General features: G+C 41.0%; 1 long non-coding RNA gene across 1 annotated transcript; it reads right to left on the bottom strand.

Annotated features, from left to right (window-relative positions):
* Positions 1-2,497: 2,497 nt before the first annotated feature.
* LOC146440992 (uncharacterized) lies at positions 2,498-17,485 on the bottom strand. Its single transcript, XR_014849741.1, has 3 exons — positions 17,246-17,485; positions 10,319-10,468; positions 2,498-6,690 (listed from the first exon to the last, which is right to left on the bottom strand). It is a non-coding gene; the product is annotated as an uncharacterized LOC146440992 (long non-coding RNA).
* Positions 17,486-19,260: the final 1,775 nt, after the last annotated feature.

Below are 19,260 nucleotides of genomic sequence, written 5' to 3'. Positions count from 1 at the left end.
TAAAAACATGATGTGCTGGATGTGTGCTCCATCCCTCTGGTCCAAGAGAGCAGGAAAGGCACCCTTCAGAATCCTGTCCCTAGAGCCAATTCTCTTGTTTTTCTTTTGGTGGGAAACACTAATTCCAGCCACTGTCATTTCAGGTCTAGGGCCTGTCCTGGGAAGAGTGAGGTATGCCCAGCCCACTGGAAAGCTTAAAGGATTCACACAACCTCCAGTTCCTGCCAGACCCTGCCAGACTGCACCTGGCCAGGAGACAAAGAACCCTGAAGAGGAACAAAAGCATCCATTGCTGATGAGGATACAGTGATGAAGTAACAGTTTCTCAATATAATTTGAGTTTAATCAGGAAAGATTCATCTTTTGCTCTCCTGTGAAAGTCCTTAAAGAGCAACATCTGCTTCAGCAGGCTGGAACATGTGGAAAAAAAACCTGTGGTTTTAAAAGCACAACTTGAAAAGTTTTGAGATTGGGGAATTTGGTTTGCCACTCTTTATTAAAATAAGGCCCTTCCAATATCAGACAACCAACACTGAACTTTAGAAACTTTTGTTTTTTGCTTTTGAAAGTATTGGAGTGTTGGCCTAAGTCTCAGCTTTGACATAAATGCTACACAGGGTTTGTCTAGGTTCCTTTGAATAGGTCATTTGCAAATTCCCTGCAAACTAAGCAGACCGCTTTAAATTGTTCCTGACTTAAGAGGGCCTTGGAGTCATTTAGTATTCCTGAATCTACAGATGAGACTGGTTCTCCACGGGCCCTGATGAGATCCTGCTGTTGTTAACATGCTGTCATATCCACAGAACCATGGTGCCATGGTGTCATGCACATGAAACATGGTATCATAGACATATCATGACACCACATTGGATGATGATATCAGGCACATTAATGTATGTCACAAGATATATGTACATCAGATGTTTCTTAAAAAAGCCCTGCAAATCCCAGTTCAATGGGACACAATTTTGATATTTGCTATATTCACGTTTGCCAAAGGTGATTCAGTCTTTTGAAAGTATAAAAATAAAGGATGGAAACGGATGTGCCAATGAAAAATTCTTTAAAAATCCTCATCAAACACAATGACAGGCTTAATAAAATTATTATTAAAAAATGGGGAATTGTATACAGAGGAGTTCAGAAATAACTTCAATGGGCAGGGTAATATATAGCATAGGATACATGTTCCTAGGAGTAACAACCTTCAGGAACTCAAGAAAAATACACAAGCAACCCAGTTAAGGATTTCTCTGAAAGAATAACAAATTTTCCTATAAATGATGTTCTGTTCTCTTTGACCTCAATCTCACCATTGTCTTCTCTAATCTTCCACAGCAAAAGCTGTCACCATTTTTATAGGGTTTTTGTTTTAGGCATGCAAATTGTGTTGCCACTAATTAAAAAAGACAGGGATAAAATCTTTATGAACCAAGAAGATATGATTATATGCATTTTTCAAAACAAAATCATTATGATCAATAATGTCTGTGTAACTGCTTTTAATGACAAATATCCAGTCATTTCAGTATACCCCAGAATGTGTACTAATTTTACACTTTTCCATTAAATACAAATCCGTAATATCCAACTCAATATATTCTGCTAGTAGGCATTATCTGATTATGTATGTCTCAATCACCAGGTGAATGTGCAGTAGCACAGAGCTAAGATTATTTTCACAACTTTTATGTTCTCATTCTGTGAGTTCAGAAGGCGGTTATTGTAGCCCCAGACTGCTTTATAAGAACAACAGAGGGCAAACTGGTCAGCAATTACAGAAGTCTGACAAGCTGCCTTCTCTGCAGCAGAGGTCAGTTGAACATGGACACGCAGCCACCATGCTGTCAACTGAAGAGAAATCAAAGATTTCTGAGGGAAAGTTTGAGGTCCATCACAGCCCATGGATTGTGTGGAAAAGGCTATTGATAAAACTACAAAAATTCATTGTTTGCCTGTCTCTCCTCTTCCGTCCTACACACATGTAAAATGTAGCAGTTTCTGTGGACATTAATAAGTGCAATATGTGGTTAATTGCTAGATTGGAAAAGTTCAGGGGAAAACAATCTGATGTATTTTCTTTTTGAAGTTACTTCATACAGAGTTGTTCACATTTAAGTTATTAATGAAGATGGGCATAAGTTGCTCTGGCAAATGAATAACCATTTATGATGCAACATAAGACAAATAATTAGTAATAATTAGTAGTGCATTGCATTTCCTGCCTGAGGCACCAGCAACTCCTACTTCACAGCAGCATTAATAAATGAGCAAACCCTCTAGGAAGTTTCTGCCACTGGAAGATTAAAAATTAATTTCAAAGCAGGCATTTCTAAGGCTTAGTGGAAATGGCAGCACATTTTAGACACTTTGCATGGTAGGTATAACCTGGGCTTGGCAAATAACAAAGGATGTTTCAAAATACCTTCCAGCTTTTCAAAAGCAATTATTTAAACAAAGGATCAAAAGGCAGAATGAAAGCAAGCTTTAGAAAAAGTGAGGAATATCACTTCTGAAGTCAGGTTTATTGTTACAGCAGTAAAGTCACTATAGGGCACTATTCTACATGGGTTCAGAAATCTTTTCTTCACAAGTGAACTAGTTAGTTACTCACATAAGAAATGCATGGGTGGCTGCTCAGTTATAAAAGAGTTAAGCAGAAAGTATTGGAGAGCTTTTTTTTACTGATTGCTAAAATCAGTAAGAACTCCAAGCAGATCACTGAGCTGAAGCTTCTGCAAGTCTGAATATCCACAATCTATGTGAGAATACAAATGAAGATTTTAAAGGTATCTGGTTCACAGTCACTAATAATTCCTCTGTCAATTGGTTTCCTATTGGTAGATTGCCAGTTCTGAGATCTTTGCCCAAACACATGTACAAAGCCAAAAACCCCCACATGTCTTAAAAAGGATAAATTCCTTCTCAGAAAAATTCATCAAAAATAAGAGATGATTTATAGAAGTAGAAGTTAAAGGGAGATCTGTGGCAGATGGATGAGTTCCATGCTGTTCTGGATTTGGGTCACTCTTCAAACATATTGCAATTGTGTGCTCTTAGAAACAATTATTTTAGTGACAGGCTCTTTTCTAAGCCTCTTTTCTTGTTTTGTTTCTCATTTTCCTACAACATTGTCACCGAAGAGTTGTTGTTCTAAAACTTAACAGTTCTGTACATCTGAAACAGGAATCATGAAATTGACTTCACATCTGAGACTCTGCCTGTTAAAACACATAATTACCTGGGCTTCTGATTTTGCACTTGTAACCAAGGTACAGAAATGGCCTGCAATAAAGAAAGGCTCCAGGACTTTTATTACTGCCTTTGTAAATAGCAGGTGCTTGCCATGTAATGCAACCAAAGCATTTTATTTGAAAAGGTTCACTGTACTGGGAAGGGCTTGGAAACACATCAGCAAAGCAGCTAACCTGGGGAGGAAATGGAACATTCTGGGAGGCACTTCCCCAAGTTCCTGGCAACGGTCATGCAGGCAGAGCAGCCTGGAGAGGACTTCAGGCTTGAAGGGTTTTACTGTGCTTTTCTACTGTGCTCATGCTCTGAATTACTGAAGAAGCTGCAAAAGGAGAGCTCCACAGCTTGAGTGGCAGCGCCTGAAAGTGAAACAGGTTTGGGGCAGGACTGGGCAGTTTAAGGAACACAGAATCTGAAATGCTCTCTCAAAAACCAAGCTACGCTGGTGTCTCCTGAGAGCTCAATAGCTTTGCTGAAGGGCCCAAAAGAAATGTCGGAGTTTACGGAATTAACAGCAGCACTCAGTTCTCTTTACAATTATTTTGTACTTCTTACAAAAGGTTGACTTATTTCCCCACACCACGTTTGGTTTGAAATCTATACCTTTATGTTTGATTTAAAACAACAATAATTTGCATTTTTGCAAACACAAAAGGATTCCTTTATAGTGTTCCTGAGACCTCCCAAATATTAACTTAAAGCTTAGCTTTACCAAAATTAAAATCAGTGGTACATACAAGGTGATGCATGAATTTCACATATCATGAAGATGTATTAAAATGTATGAAAGCAGATAAGTGCTATTTTTGACAACAAATTGAACCTTATGACAAATTATTCATACAATTGAAAGTACAAATGCATTATATAGAGAAGATTATAAAGGAAAGTATTTATCTAAAATGTCTCTTTGAAATGTCCCTTATTTTTCATACTTTGTTCTGCCCAAGACAGTCATCTTTGTTCACCTTTCCATTACGCCTTAACTATGAGCTGGATAGAATAATTGGTGTAAATTAATAGAAAAATCTGGCCTTAATGTCCCATCTACTGTCACAACAACAGTAGGTGCTAATTACAGTAAGGATCAGGATCTTTGTAGAAGTGGCTATCAACATGTCAGTGCACAACAAAAGTTTTCAAAGCAGTGTCCTAGCTTTGAATTTATGCTGCTGTGTTAGAAAACCAGATACCTGTGGTCTGAGACATCCGGCCCTGGCCATGGCTTCCGTTTTTTAATCATGCTCCTGTCATACATACCCACTGCTTATTGACAAATACATCTGTAATTTTTCTTTTCTCTCACCCTCGTTTTTCCTGACTTAAAGTCTCCAGATGAGGATAAGCAGCTATGCTTGCCTGGAGGCCTGGATGACACTCAGAGAGGGAAGATGAAAGCAGCAGCAGAGAAATATAACAGTTTAATCTTCTTAAAAGGGGATAGCTGATAAAGCAGTTCTGTGGTGGGCTTGTTCCACTGCTTCAAAGTGCTGTTTGGTTAAGGGAATTTATTGTTGCAGTGTGTGAGCATGATTATTTCAGCATTGCTTCTGATCCCAAATAGCTGTCGTTGCCTAGAGTTGTAGATGGGTATGTTTTTTCTTATTGGAATCTAAAAATAAATACTGGAGGAGTTGGGGAAAATTTCTACTGAATGCTACGAGTTTTCACACACAGCAACCATCTTAGCAAGGAAGCCTAAGGGAAAAGATATGGCAGCACAGACTGTTCCACCAAGACAAGGCAAATTAAAATTCAGCAGACAAGTAGCCTTCATAACCAGGCTTTTGGAAAATCAAATCAATTATACATTTGAGTCCGGAGGTATGAGGCTGCTTCCACACAGCCAAAATGAATACAACTGCTTAGCATGACATGAACAGGGCTATCTGTCCTCACTTCATGGTGGAACAGAGTGCTGCATCTCTGGCATATAGAAGGTAAGGTGATTTGGAACCCCTCAACTCAGAGGACACTGAGATTATGGCTCGGAACTAAAAGTAGACAGGCATCAAGTGTTAATTTAGACATTGCAGTGTATTCTGCCCCACAATTTTTAACACACCCATGTTCTGAATTGGGTTGTCTGTGTTTGGTAGGCAGAACAATTCTGACACTTTTGCTTCAAAGGATGCCCACGTCATTCTCATGTACATACAACCAACACATCGTCACCAAGCCTATGTAGGCATTTCATGCCCTGTGCCATTCTCGAGGACTGCCTGCCTGCTTTCTCCAGGCATGATAGAACTACATCTGCACCAAAAAGGCATCTCTAGAATGAGGTGCCAGGGATAAGAATTAATCTTATCCACTGGCAATAAAATCTCCTGCCCACTCTTCTTAACTTAGAGGTTAGTGAAGACTACAGAGGAGATGGAGGCAGAAGGCTTTCTTAGGTAATTGTACACTAGATGGTTATAAAGCCAGTGACAGAGTAAATAGGGATGAGGGAGAGTTAGGGCCTGGGATGACCTTTAGGTCTAGACAGGGTCAGAACAAGAAGCTCTGCAAGATAAAGGCAGGGGTCCAAAGAGCTATAGGCCTAAAGAGCTGGAAGGGTCTGAAAGTGATTGTTGCACCTGCCTTGTCTACTTGGATTGTGGTGGAGGAACACACCCCTAAGTCTTTTGAGGAGGAAAGGCCTGGCAGCAGCTGCAGAGGCTGAGGTGACAGCAGCTCCAGGGGTGGTTCTCTGTGAATAAATGACAGCAGTCACAGCACAATCATTCCCTGAGTGGTGAAGCGAAAGGTGGTGAATGCTAAAGATGTTAAAGATGTTGCTAATGTGATGTCAAGTTTAGATGTCAATCTAGCACAGCCCAGATGATGCTGAGACAGCAATGGAAGGAGGAAAGGGGCTATGTCTCTATCTCCACCCAAAAATAAAGAAGGTATCTACCTGAAATTCATAGACCCAAGCAGTGGCAACTTCCCTTACCTCTGGGCCTGGGATCATCAAGTACTTGAGTGCTGTCTTTCGTTCTGCATATCAGCTTGACAGAGCTCATTATTTGGAGGGCTGGGATAATAATTGACAGTGGGAAATACATCCATGACAGATTACACAATTGCAACAGTGCTCTGCAGTGCCAAAGAGCTGCAGCACTTTTTTGTGGAATAGCTGCTGGCCTCTGTTTTCTGGAGCACACAGTTTCTTTAGAAAACAGCCCAAAATATGAAACACTTGATTGAGAAGATAAGATCAAGGTCATGTTAGAAGAACAGCTCTTGTGCTGGAAAGCTGTACGCTGGAAGTGATGAGCTACAATGGAGAGTAGGGAGAGAAGGGGAGTACTAGGGCAGTCGAGCTTGGTGCTCCTAAGTCTCTCAACTCTTGGGCTGTTAAAAGTGGTCAGACTCTGTGGTGGCCAAATCATATAAGTGCCCATCCATAGACCACATTCCCATGTAGCCTGTGAGACATCTGGCAATGGTCTGCAGAAAGAAAGGAGAAACGTGTAGTCTGGTCAGAAGAAAAGTACTGTGCATTGGCTTGGTGGTGTCTCAGTGATGAGAGATCAGTAGTAAGCTGTCATTAGTGGGCACCTTGTGCCTGCATTGATATCTTGCTGCCCATCATGCTGGAAGCTAAGAGTTGTATCAAATTACTTGTTTCTTGCCCTATGAACTTACTACCTCATTGCAGCAATGCTGTCACAGCCCTGATTCATCTGTGTGCAGAAAACTGCAGAGTGGAGCATCAGTCAGGTGCCACAGCAGGAAACCCATGGACCCACATTTCTCATGGAACCATGTGAGCACAGTGCAGGGCATGTGACAATCCCCAAACTGTTCATGATGCCCAACGTGAAGGAGGAAAGCGAGTTCTTGCCAGAGTTATGTCATCTCAAAGGTCCCACACCACAGGGCTGACCTCCTGGAAAGGGTTGTTTCCTTGTGGAGGAGGGAGAAGCCATGCTTTGGAATAGACAAGCACTGATTTCATGTGTGCACACTGTTTGACCTGCTTACAGCAGAGCTATTTAGCATCATCCATAAGGGTTGGTGCAGAGCTGCCATGAGTCTAATCAGCTGTATGGTGTCAAGAGTCTGTTGAAAGCATGAAAGATGGACTGCTTAACACAAACTGAGGATCACATTTTTTCCCACAAATTTTTTTCTATCAGCAGACAAATCCAGCAGTGTTGTCTTGACTGCTGCAGTAATAGCCCAAGGAACTTCTGTGCCTTTCTGAGAGTCTGTGCCACCCCAGTCATTCCTGAGATAAAGTATTTCTCCTTGACGTGTATTACTGGCAGAAGGCAGTGATTAGCTGAGATGTGGGAATACACTTGATGCTGGAGATCTGCTGTCCCTAGTAGTGCTGCTGCCCTCCAGCCCTGCAGTGATGCTGGCATTTCTGGGACCTTGTGTTACAAGGGGAGGGTCTCGTTGGGGAAGAACGTGGGCTTTCAAGGTCTTTTTGCTGCAGGAGAGCTATGTACGGTACACAAGAGAGTGGTCTCTCAGCAGCTGCCCTGCAGCCACCTTGGCAAGCAGCTCAGGGATGCTGGAGCACTGAACAGCTCCACCTGCAGCCTTCAATGCCTCCAGGCTTCCCTCTGAATAAGCAGGGGAGCGAGGTACCTGCTGCATGACTGAGCACAGGCTGCAGCTTTAGGAGATGCCTGTAGCCTAAATGTGGATGACATCTTCTAGTCAGATGAACTACACAACAGCTATACCCATCCACTGTAAAATATCATGTAAATGTATGTTGTGAGAGATTCACTTTTTGTCACAGCCTGCTCCTGTGCAGTCACAGCTAAAGTCACAGAGGCTTCGCTGCAGCCTAGGGACTATATATTTCACATGGTGTGCCACCAGCTAGTATCTCAGCAACCCTTCCCATTTCTGTGTCAGTGGCTAGTGTTGCCCCTTCTTCCCTGGGCTGCACCTGCTGTGCAGTGTTTTCTTTGATACCTCCCTTTACATAATTGCCTGACAGCTGCCTGCAGTCCATATCTGCTTCCTGCTTCTCACCATTTCCCAGCAGCACAGCTGCCAGGTCTGGCACATATTGCTAATGCCTCTCCAAAAGCATCCAGGAGTAGTAACTCATTAGCAGAAATTAGTTTTTGAAAATTAACTGTCAGGTTTTGCAGTACAGTGCAGATGTAAAATCCTCCTCACTCCCAGCAGCTTTTATTAATGTGCTATAAATACAACTACAGCAAGGCAAAATGATGATTATGTGAAATTATGTTGAAAGCACTGTAAGAAGCTTAGGAGTAATAAGTTTACAAAGGTGCTGCAATTGTACCTCCATTGTATTACACATCCAAAAAATCCCGTTCCAGGGTTACACAGGAAAAGAAAACAAAACAGATCTCATCAAGATCTAGAAGGGCACTGCTGACTTTACAGTACATTAGTATGATGATGGACTTTTGTGTTTGCAGCCACTAATTAGAGTAGATGAATTTATAAAGACACACTGCTTTTCAACCCATGCCCCCAGAAAAACAACCCTTGGGGTATTATTATAAATGAGTCACAGAGTAAATAAAAAGTAAGTATCAGTGAAAAATGTCAAACTGAGCCAGAGGAACCATTACCTATGTCACACTCTACACTAGGAAGATGAATGTATCCTCACCTCACCATGGTTTTCTCACCACGACTATGAATAAAATAAAAATATTTCCGCACATGTGTCTAGACAACATACATACAACTCTCTCCAGTAAATATAAATGTTTTTTTGGAGCATGATCAGATACTCTGCTTTCCACTGGTTCGTCCTATATACATACTTATTTTAATGACTATCCTAAAGACAGCTAATGTTCTACTTTTTAACAGAGTTTTTATCTTCCCTGTTTACCTGAAGAATGTTTCTCTGTGTATAAGAGGAAACTTCATTTCAGTGAGTTTCAATGCATGCTGAGATAGTTCTATTATTTAATTCTAAGTATTTTTATTTTTGTGGGTTTTCTTAATATTTGGGAGTATTCTATCCTTATCTCAAAACCTCTGACATGCACATAAGCTGTGAAACAAAGTGTGCAAAAGGTTTCAGTGAGCTCTATGAGACATGTAAATATGCAGCACTCCAGTGACAAGCCCCAGGCTCATGTCTTTGTACAGGAGCCAATGATGACTACATGGAAGTCAGTGCCAAAATCCCCCTTGCTCAGAGTGCGTGTAATGTGCATTGTGAAAAACCTAACACCAAACAGATATGTAGCATCACCATCTGGTGTCATGTTGAAGGAGAAGCTTTTGAATTACATTCCACTGCCATGCCTCCACAGTTATTTCAGACCACTACCCTCCTTCAAGATAAGCTGATTTATGACAAAGTAACTCTTAAGCCATGAGGTCAGTTTGGTGTGGCCATTAACACAGCAAGAGAGAGGCCTGCATTTGGGAACCTCATAAACGGATCCTTAGGCTTGTGCCATTGATATCAGTCCTATGTTCTGTTACCTGAAACTGCAGCCTCTTTCATGTTTTGTGATCTCTCCCCGTGGAAATGCTCACTGTAAGTCTTCCACTGTAAATGCTTTTCCTACCTCTCCTAAATAGTACATTTTCTTAATCATCTTCAGGCAAGTCAGGGTCAATCAAGTTGGTCGACGGGAAGTGCTTGGATGTTGATTCTCTAGATGAAGTGGCTGGGATCTTTCAGAAGAGTGAGCTGCTCCAAAACACCAGTCCCTGAAAAGCCAGCATCTCATCTACTTGATGATTCTGCTCTCCATCATACAAACCATATATTCTTTCCCTGTATACTTAGATTATGAATACTTCCTTAGTCCATGAACCCATCCCTTTAATTCTTATAGCAAAAATCGTTTCACTATACATTGCTTTATTAACCATCAAACTTTTCGGGAAGATATGATGGGTGAATGAAAGAATATGGGTACATTCCATGGCAGAGCATATACATTATATGACAGAGTGATTGGGGCAGCCACCATTCATTTTTATCTTTTTTCCCATTAAAATTCTTATTTAATAACTTAGTTTTATGTTTAATTTATAGGAGATAAGAAAAACTGCCCTAATAAGTCATTAGTTATTATAAGAACACCACTTTTGTTTCCTTACTCACCTCACTATTTTGAAGTTGTTCAAATACTCGTGTTTGATACACTGCTAGTAAAATATAGTTATTCAGTATTCTTGATCCTCCTATTTATTCAGCCTTCTCATCATATATCAGAACTTCCATTAAGACTTTAGACATTGATTGATGCTTGATCTTTCATTAGTACAAAGGAGGTTAATACATAGAAAAGAAAAATAAAACACCCCATTAAAGCGTGAGCATCATAATAAAGAGAGTATCACAGATTGAATTACTGTTACACAGTGCCATGTTGCCACTAGGTGTCAGGGACACAATTCACTCCACCCAGGCAGCAGGGCCGCAGGCTTAGCTATGGCTCTCGTCCCCCAAGGACTGAGGGATAATTTTGTCTACTCTCTTAAAGCTCCTCAGTTAAAGGCTTTAACACCCCAGTGGAACTGGTCCTCTCTCTGAGAAGATTGCTGTTTTGAAAACTCTGAATACTGGTACACTTAGCTCTGCTGCCCTGGTAAGCACAGTGAGGGAGATACAAATATAAATTAGAGGCAAAGTATAAAGGAAGTATAAAAAGGGCAGAGTGGCAGATAGTGACCACCTGGACAGCTGTGAGGCCTTTGACACTGTCTCTCATAAGAGCCTCACAGAGAACGCAGTGAAGCATGGCCTGGATTCACAAACAGTGAGGTACATTGAAAACTTTCTGAACATCTGAGGCACAGAGTCTAGTCAGAGGCCAGAAACTAGCAGTGTACCTCAGGGGTCAGTGCCAGGTCTAATCTTGTTCAACATCTTCATCAAGGGTCTGGATGATGGGGCACTGTACCCTCTGCAACTTTGCAGATGACACAAATCTGGGAGCTGGGCGGAGTGGCTGATATACCAGAGGGTCATGCTGCCATCCAGAGGGACCACGACAGAAATGTACGAGCAGAAACCTTCGGAAGTTCACTAAGGGAAAGTGCAAGTCCTGAATCGGGGGAGGAACAGACCCATTCACCACTACATGCTGGGGGCCACCCAGCTGGAAAGCATCTTTGCAGAAGAGCTGGGGTCCTGGTAGAGGCAAAATTGAACATAAGCCATTGATGTGCCTATGTAGCAAGGAAGGCCAAAGGGATCCTGGGCTGCGTTGGGACAAGTGTTGCCATCAGGTCAAGGGAAGTGATCCTTCTGCTCTGCTCAGCACTGCTGAGGCCACATCTGGAGTACTATGTCCAGTTCTGAGGTCCCAGTAGAAAACAGACATCAACATACTGAAGGAAGTCCAGCAAAGATTTCATGCCACTGATCACCACCCTCTGGGCCTGGCCATTCAGCTGGTTTTCAACCCACCTCACTGCTCATCCAGCTTATGTATCAACAGCTTGTTTAGAAGGATCGTATGGGAGACCGTGCCAAAGGCCTTAGTGAAGTCCAGGTAAACAATATTCACTGCTCTCCCCTCACCTACCAAGCCAGTCACGTCATCATACAAGTTTCGCAAGCTGGTCAAGCCCCTCCCCTTAGTCAAGCCATGCTGACTACTCCTGGTAATTTTTTTTTTTTTTGATTGTTCATGTGCCTGGGTGGGATTGGTTACCAGGTTTAGCTGTTCCATCACCCTCCCAGCAGTCAGGGTGAGGCTGACCAGCCTGTAGTTCCCTGGGTCTTCCTTCTTGTCCTTCTGAATGACAGAAGTGACATTTACCCTTCTTCAGTCTTCAGGTACTTCTCCCAGTCATCATGAAAAATCAAAGATTATTGAAAGATTATTGGAAGTGGCCTCACAATGACATCTGCCAGTTCCCTCAGCATCCCGTCAGGGCCCATGGACTCATGTATGTCCAGTTTGCTTAAGTATTCCCTGATCTGATCCTCTTTCACCAAGGGTACATGTTTCTTGATCCAGTTTTTCCTCTTGGCATTTGGGACCCAGGATTCCTGAAGGCTGGTGTAGCTAGTAAAGATGGAAGCAAAGAAGGCATTCAGTACCTTTTGCGTGCCCTGTGTAGCCAGATGCCCCATCTCAATGAGCAAGGTGCCCACATTTTCCCTAGTCTTCCTTTTGTCACCTATGTACCTATAGAGGCCCTTCCTGTTGTCGCCATCACCCCTGGTCAGATCTAAATCCAGCTGGGTTTTAGCTTTCCAAGCTTCATCTCTAAATGTTCAGAGAATGATTCTGCATTCCTCACAGGTCCTTGCATACTTTTTTGTTTGAGTTTTGCCAGGAGGAACTTGTTTATCCACATGGCCCTTGAAATTTTTGTCTGAGTTCTTATGCATTGGGATGTTACACTCTTGAGTTTGTAGGAGGTAACCTTTTAATATTAATCATCTTTCTTATCCCTCCTTTCCTCCAGGGCTTATCACACAGCACTTTTTCAAGATCTCTGAAGAGGCCAAAGTCTGCTTTCCTGATGCTCAGGGTTCTGACCTTGTTTTTCCACCCTCCCTGTCCTTGGGATACTGAATTCCACCATCTCATGGTCACTGCAGGCTGACCTGCACACAAGGCTGTCTTCAACCTTCACATCCCCAACAAGCCCCTCTTTGGTCAGGATGTGATCCAGCAGTGCACTTGGCTTCTCCATCACTTGGAGGCTTGGAGGAAGTAGTTATCATAACTGCCTCCAGGAACCTCCTGGCTTGTTTATGTCCTACAGTGCTGTTATCATTGTTATTCTGCAGGTAATACTACCTAAATCTCTGCTGTATTTTGAACTTGTTATGCAATACATTTTACTTTGTTGACATGAACTGACTTCCATGGTTTTGGCAGCTGCTTGTGCAGTATCCACAGAACTTCCCAAGATTCCTTTTGCCATGTCGCCTGAGGATCTCTTTGTGTGTAAGGACTGGACCTGGGACCAGACTCTTTTTACTTTGTTTTATTATGTGTGCTGTAGATAAGATTCCTGTTCATTTTTAGCCATCACTGCTACTATCAGAAACATGAGATGGCCAGCAAATAATACAGAAAACAGTGTGGAAAATGTTCAGGAAAAAGAAAGATTAATTTTCTGGAATTTTCAATGAAGTAACTTCCAAAGTACTTACAGATTTACTATTCCCTATAGAACTGCCTGTTGGTAATATATAATAATACTATGACTGGCTTTCTTTTGTATATTTGGTGACAGATATGTACTGCAGGAATGTAGAAGGAATGTAAAATGTAAGGTACCTTTGAAGAAGCCTAAAGACTTTTCTTGAAAAACTGTTATTTTTGCTCAGAAATCTTGTATTACAATTCAACTTAATTAATAACTCTTTAGCTAACACCAGATACATTCAAATTACCAACTATTAACATTGAAAACAAATAATAAAAATAAAAATAAAAATAAAAATAAAAAAAAAAAATAAAAATAAAAATAAAAATAAAAATAAAAATAATAAAAATAAATAGGAGTAAGTATCTTAAGTATGACTTTGCAACCAGGAAAAAGAAAGGATCAACATTATGAAAAGAAACATTTCAGGATCTCAGCAGGCAACATCCTTGAGCTCAGACAGTGCCACACAGGCAAATCTAACCTAGGCTGGGTTAGCTGCCATGACATCCTGCATTGCCACAGAAATCTGCTGGGGTGGAATGTCTCAAGAAACATAGACAGAATTAATCCTATTCAATAATGTCTCATGTCCATTTCAAAACCTTTGGCTTTCTAGACAAAATAACTCTGGTTTTACAAAATGTTGCTGCTTTTTTTTTTGGTCATTTATTAAGACATAATTAACTCAGAAAGTTTTCTCTCTGATTAGTTACCAAGAATGGCTACAACAATGTAAAACTACATTTCTTCTAACAGCTGCATAAATTATGTTTGCACAGTGCATAGCTAGATTTTCCCCATTTCAGGAGCAAACTCTAATTAAAAGCACTTAGGAGAAACTTACTTTTTCTGGGCCAGGAAGAACAAGCTTTCTGTTTTGTAACAGCTTCCTTAGCAGATACTTTCACTATGCCAAGGACTGGGGATACAGAAGTATCTACCTGCTTAGGGTCAGTCTAGAAGTCAACTTTCTGAAAGAAAAATTAGTTGTCCACTTAAGATGAAACTTGGGCACATAAAAGGCATTGATCAGTTCTAAAATAATTTCCTTTACTTGTTTTTAGATAGAAAACTTGAATGTATAGAATAATATCAGAAGCATTATTTTCAATTCCTATGAAAATTTTAGTTTTCAACTCTATAGCGTTTTCACCCAGAATATTACAGAATGTCTGGGTTAAACAAGAAAATAGGTTTAGCTCTACCAGAGACCTAGATCAGATCTGACAATTTGTTTAGAATCTAAATACCCAGTCTATTTCTGTACACCTATATCATGTTTTCCCTTACCACCTCTGCTCAAAGCCAAAACACAAATCCTGCTGCATGTGGATACTTGGTCACGTGTAAGCATGCCAAGCTCTCAGACAAATGCCAGTGACTGAGAAATTGCTTCTTTCCACAGTGGGGAAAAAACTATGTGTTACAGAAATGTTGACGCTTCACAAATGGGAAAAATAGTGTGTCTTCAGTGAATTCAGACATAAGGAGGGGAAGTGGTCCATGGAATAGTAAATATTTCTCTTTTTTTTGTGTTCAGTTGCAAGATGGTATTTAAGTGCTGTCTGCCATAGTAAAAGAGGAATGCCATACTGTTGCACTGCTGCCTAGTTTTCATAAACAGGCTGTTTCTAATGTACCATAACTACAATTGCCATGGTTCTGACAGAAACTAAGTTGCCTGAGCTATGTTTATATCTCTTTCATATCTTCCTTAAAATAACAAATTTCTATTTATGTGAGCTAGTAACTTTGGGTTTATGTCATGCAGCAGATATAATCCAGGCTCTAATTATTTCTAGACTTAGTTCAAATGCTTTCAGCCTGTTTGCTTGGAAAGAAGATTACAATAATATACTAATATACTATCTTGTTCCTTGTCCTACGCACTTTGTATCTTTAGTGCAGAATTGTACTGGAGTTTCTTACAGAACTGGGGTCAGTTCTCACCAATATTTTGCCAAGAAAAAGAAGTCATGTGAGTTTATACTTACAGAAAATTGATACCCTCCAATATCTTACTGTTCACTTGGGAAGTAACATTTTCACAGAAATCGGTAACAAACCATTGCTCTGTATGGATATCAAACCTCATTTGAACTCTAAATTATACAGGCAGTATAAAACCAGTCTGTGTTTCTTTCTGTCCCTAAACATAAATCTGAAATAATCCTTGAAGTAAAAACAGCAAAGCAACTAGTGCCCACAAGAAAATACATGACCTGAGAACATTGATGAAAATGTTATCTAAGTGCACTGTCAACACCAGAGCTGCCCATGTCCATGCAGATCCCACATGACATGATGGTATCTAGCTTCCTTCAATTTTCTTTTTACTCTCCTTTTCCCTAACTGTAACTATTACCCTTATTCTACCATCACTATCCATCCTAATATAAAGCACAGGCATGGCTTCTGAACACAGTGCTGAACACAGCCCAAGGGCAGCAAGAGCTGGGACTGAGGATTTAGTGCCCACCTGAGACCCACCAGCCTTTCACACTCAATCCCACCCCACCCCAGCCTGTAAAGCCCTTGACACACAGCTTCACACAAAAACATGCCTTTAGTTCCTTGGAAGTCCAGCCCTTACTCCAGCCACGCCTACTGTTGTCTCTTCACAGCTGAGCAGAGCTTCCCTACTCTACTCAGAAGTGCATAAAGGTGCCAAACCTCAATCAACCTCCAGGTGTAGGCATTGGCCTGTATATTACCCTAGTAATATCCCAGGGACCATTCCTAAATTAGCACAAAGAGGGAGGTCAGCTATGCCTGGGTCTTCTCCTCCAATCATTTTAAAGAGGCAGTCAAGACATCTTAGACACATTTTTCTGTGATTATCTCCTCAGACTACTTTTTTTTTCTAAGACATCTTCAGCTTTTGCTTATTTTGGAGACCACTTTATAGTGAGAGATGCCTTCACTGACTCGGGGCTTCAGACTCGATGTTTGCAGGCAGCAGCAAATGGTATCTGTGTGTTGTTCCCTCCAGATATCCAGATGTTGACTAACTAGGCAGACAGCTGACAACCTTGATCTGGCAGCTAACATAAAAGGTCACAGTGAGGTGTGAAAAACCTTTCAAAGAATTATGTTTAGCTTAGATCTAGAGACTTGCTATAGGACACAAAATCCATGCAATTCTTTAAAGGGTCTTAAGGACTTTTCTCATGTTTTGTGAGGTTTCACTGTCTGGATTGAAGCAGTGGCCTAGATCTGACTCCCTGCTGAATATCCAGTTTCAGAATTTAGGGTAAAATTGACAGTAGGGTTACACCTGTTAAAAGTCTAGGGAGTTTCTAAACATTTGTACATCACTGAGTCATGGAAAAACCCCACTGTTCATACTGACTGATAGTGAGGGCATCTATCCAAAGTCTGAACGAGTAGGGAAAACAAAGATGTTTTGACAAGAACAAGACAGAAGGCTTGCATGCCTTGCTAGGAATGAAATGTGCTGCAATTTATAATCCATGGCTCATGTTTTGACTAGTCTTGTTTTGAGTATGGGTATTAAGTTCACTTTTTCTTTCACTTTACTCTCCCTCCTCAATACCAAAAAACCCAGGAAGATCATCTCTTCTCAGTCATTACCTTTGAGGTGCTTTAGCATAATAGCAACAGCTAATTAGAGTCCTATACGGGGTGGTATGAATGCTAAAAAGGCCTTGATAGGACCACTCTATAGGACATCCATCCTAGGACTCTACACTGTATGGACAATGGGTGGGATGGCTCAGCAAAGCTACCTAACATGTCATGCATCCCTAGTCTGGGAAGCTCTCAGAAGAGCTAACTGAATGCAGTGACCTCAACAACTGACTAAAATAGCAGGAGGCTCTTTTCACTGAGACCCTGCATAAAGCAACATTCAGTCAGTTAAAAATCTCCATGCAAAGCTCCATCTTACCTTTCTAATATTTTCTTACTACATCTGGAGAAGGGACAGGCAGTTCCAGGGTTAGATGTCCCTTGCTTCCCTCCTGATCACAGAGTGCATTCAGATGTTGGTCCTCAGATGGGGAAATCATCAGTTTCTCCTCCTTTCCTGCCCCCTGGTTTCTGGCACCAGATCTCCCTGCTGGTCTCTCTCAGTTCAGATATCCTGTGTTTCCTCTGACAGTCCATGAGCAATGATGGACATGACACTGGCAGAGCACTTTTAAAACTGAAGTATTGCTTATTTTAGCGAGAAAGAACAAAGCACACAGAGAAAAGGATTTCAAAACAACAATATGAATGTCTGGTTTATTTTTCCTTGCTATAAAGGTGGCCTAGGTCACTGACTTTCTCAAGTTAAACAGCCATAAGAAAAAAAAATTTCAACTCATAGAATTATTCTGTGCATAAGGTAGGAAACTGAACAAGGGGCAAATCAGACTTATAAAATGCTTTTCTGGAAGTCTTTAAAATTATTGAAAAATTAAAATATGAACCCTAAAACTGACTTGTTCCTTTCAGTGTGTCTTTTGCTATCTCCAGTCTTACAGACAGAAGTTTGATCCAGTTCCCACTTAAGACTACAGCTGAAATTACTGGAACCATTTAACTGAATGCAGTGGACATTGGATTAGGACTTCATTCACAGTCATTCACACACTATCCAGTAACTGGAAATAACACGTGCACAACCTTCCTCTGGCTGAGAAGTTAACCCATCACTTCAAGGATGTACCAGTGATCCCCTCTAATATCTCACACTGCAGTAGCTATGCATAGGACTTCTTACGATGTGCAGCTGGCAAGAAGATTTCCCACAATCCTGCTGAAAATCACCCACTTAACTCCTATAACAACTCATGAGTTATTATCTGAACTCTGAGTACAGAACAGTACAGCCAGCTCTTCAGCAATGCAGTAGTTAGTGAGCATACCAAGCTTGTCCCTTCCTGTAAACAACCTCCCCTTCATGTATTTTCAGACACAGCTGTCAGATCCCTAAATACTTTAAAAAGCATTTGAAAATCTGAGCTGTACCCTACTGGTGACAGCCCAGTTTCCCAGTCATGACATACAATAAATCTGTTCTGCAAGCATAAAGGCTTTCTTTTAGGCCAAATCAAGGCTACATACAAATATACACAGCAGTTGGGATCAGACAGTCCCTACACTTCTACTTGAATTGGGATCCTTTTGACCATGCTGTACACAGTGTATCAGCCATAAAATAAAATTTTTAAAAATGTGAATATTAATAACTTTCATAATGAAAAATAGAAGGAAGAATAAGGCAATTGCATATCTCAATGCTATTCATGTTGCTTAATACACTTCTGGAAAATATGTTTATTAAAAAGAACAGAGTGAGACAGGACAGGACCAGAGAGGGTTCCTTTCAAAGGGAGTTGTGGAAAAAAAATTCAACTGATGTGATTATGGGGGAATTCTTAGGGGATATTTACATCAAGGAAAGCAATGCTATTCTGGCTCTGGTCTGGGCCCCCGTCAGCATTTCCCAGCATCCAGCACACTCAGGCAATGTCTGTGTCATAGGGCATACCCAGTGTCATGCTACTCCCTTTTTGGTCCCCTATCAAGATGACAAGGGACACTTAAAATGCCACCCTCAGAGCACTGTGATAACTGGCACGCTGACTCACTGCAGCTGTGAGATGCTCTTAAGGAGAGTTAAAAGGTCACTTGCACAGCTAATGCACTTGAAATGTTAGCTGCCACATAGTGCTGTAATGCCAGCAACTATGACGTTAAGGCATTCACCATATCCTGCAAGCTGATCAATACCAGTCCAAATTCCATAAAGCTGCCAGGAGTTTAGATTATGTTAACACAAGCAGCAAAGAAAGAACAGCCAGAAAAGATACTGAGAAGTAGGAAAGATAGTGAGGCACACAGCTGTTATCACAGCACTGAGAAAAGAAGCAGGACAAACAGCTTTGGGTGATCTGCACGTGTACATCTATTCCT

This window comes from Lichenostomus cassidix, chromosome 2 (genome assembly GCF_008360975.1).
Source record: "Lichenostomus cassidix isolate B80296 chromosome 2, HeHo_3.0, whole genome shotgun sequence".
Taxonomy (NCBI): domain Eukaryota; kingdom Metazoa; phylum Chordata; class Aves; order Passeriformes; family Meliphagidae; genus Lichenostomus; species Lichenostomus cassidix.
The sequence above is the reverse complement of the archived record's forward strand: the minus strand, read 5'-3'. Positions and strand labels throughout refer to the sequence as shown.